The sequence below is a fragment of the Euprymna scolopes genome, chromosome 17 (assembly GCF_053919585.1).
Source record: "Euprymna scolopes isolate OS-2025 chromosome 17, ASM5391958v1, whole genome shotgun sequence".
In the NCBI taxonomy this organism is placed as follows: Eukaryota; Metazoa; Mollusca; class Cephalopoda; order Sepiida; family Sepiolidae; genus Euprymna; species Euprymna scolopes.
Window position 1 is genome coordinate 83,855,855 of NC_136498.1, and position 1,743 is coordinate 83,857,597.

The window sequence follows — 1,743 nt, forward strand, 5'->3', positions numbered from 1 at the left end:
GTGGGCCAAGTAGACTGGCGATATGGAAGGAACTGCGAGTGGAAGCCGCATCTGCAGTTGCAACTGAATTAGAAAAGGTGATGCTTGAACGAGGTCTAGTAAGGGAGGTGATAATGGACAACGGTACTGTTTTTCGCTCAGAAATCTTTCAGACGATGCTAAAAAAATGGAAGATTAAAAGTTATTACAGGGCAGCCTACAGACCTGGAGGAAATGGCATTGTGGAGCGACATCATCGGACCGTGAAAGCAATAGCTGAGAGAGGAAGAATATCGCCTGAAGAGGCCACATTTTGGTACAACATGTCCCCTAAGGTCGGGCAAAGAGATGACACAGTGCCACATAGAGCAATCTTAATTACGAATGGAGACATCCTAGAGACATGTCACCGGAAATTAATGATCAAGGACCAGCCAGAATCCAAATAGGAGAAGAAGTTTGGGTGAAACCGCCTAATGCCCGATGCACAACGCAGTGGGGAAGAGGAGTGATAACAGGAGTGCAATCTCCAAACAACTTAAGTGTCAATGGAATGCCACGACATGTTTTAGATTTAAGGCGTGTGGTCCATTTAGGTGATGAGGATGGTGGTACTGAGCCAGGGAGTGATGAAGATGAACCGGTGCCGATGCAGAGACCGCAAAGAGAACGCAATGCGCCGATCTGGACACGGGATTATGAGATGTGAATGATCTTTAATGATCATGGGGGCGTGTAGTAAAAAAAAAAAATCGTGCAAACCTTTTACCACTGGCAACGCCCGCTTCAGAGAGTGAAAGAAGAAGAGGAGAATGGCCACTGCGTCTATTTCTAGACTAGAGATCATGGGAAGAGTATGCAAATAACTTTGGACGGTTTTGTCCTATAAAAAGCCTGTATTTGGGAGAGAGGGTGTCTTTTTTGTTTGGCAGAAGCAATTGCTGTCAGAAGTGCATTGGACTGCAGGATTGAAGAGTGAAGATTGAGTTGTGGAGTCATTGTATTTAACCACATGGCGCTTACTTTTTCGGGTAATGGTGATATACCATCCTTATCAATTGAATGTCCAAGGAAGTTTACTTCTTGCTGACTGAAAATATATTTGTCCAAGTTTATTTTTAAACCGTAATGGGACAGTTTTTGAAAAACTTGTTCCAAGTGTTGTTTATGTTCGTCGAGGTTTCTGCTAGCAATTAGGACATCGTCCACGTAAGCGAATACGAATGGAAGGTCCCTAAAAACCTCGTCTATTAACCTTTGGAAGGTTTGACAAGCGTTCTTAAGTCCGAATGGCATTCTGACGAATTCGTAAAGTCCAAATGGTGTGGTCAGTGCTGTTTTGTGGATATCTTCATCCGCCACCGGTATTTGGTAATACGCTTTTACTAAATCCAGTTTGGAAAATACAGTGGCATTTTGCAGTCCGATTGTGGGATAGGGTATCTATCCGGTACAGTTTGTGCATTTAATCTCCTGAAATCGCCGCATGGACGCCATGTTGTCGCTTCTGCTTTCTGTACCATGTGTAGAGGAGATGACCACGTACTTTTGAAAGGTCGGATAATTCCTTGTTGCAACATGCGTTGAAATTCGTCTTTTGCGATCTTGTACTTATCCGGCTTAAGACGTCTGGGGGTGGCGTAGACGGGTTGTCTATTCGTTTTAATATAATGCTTTGCATTATGTTTAATATTATCCGTGACTTTGAATGGCTGAGTAATGTACGTCTCTTCAGGTAAGGCAGAACTAATCCCAGTAGACTGG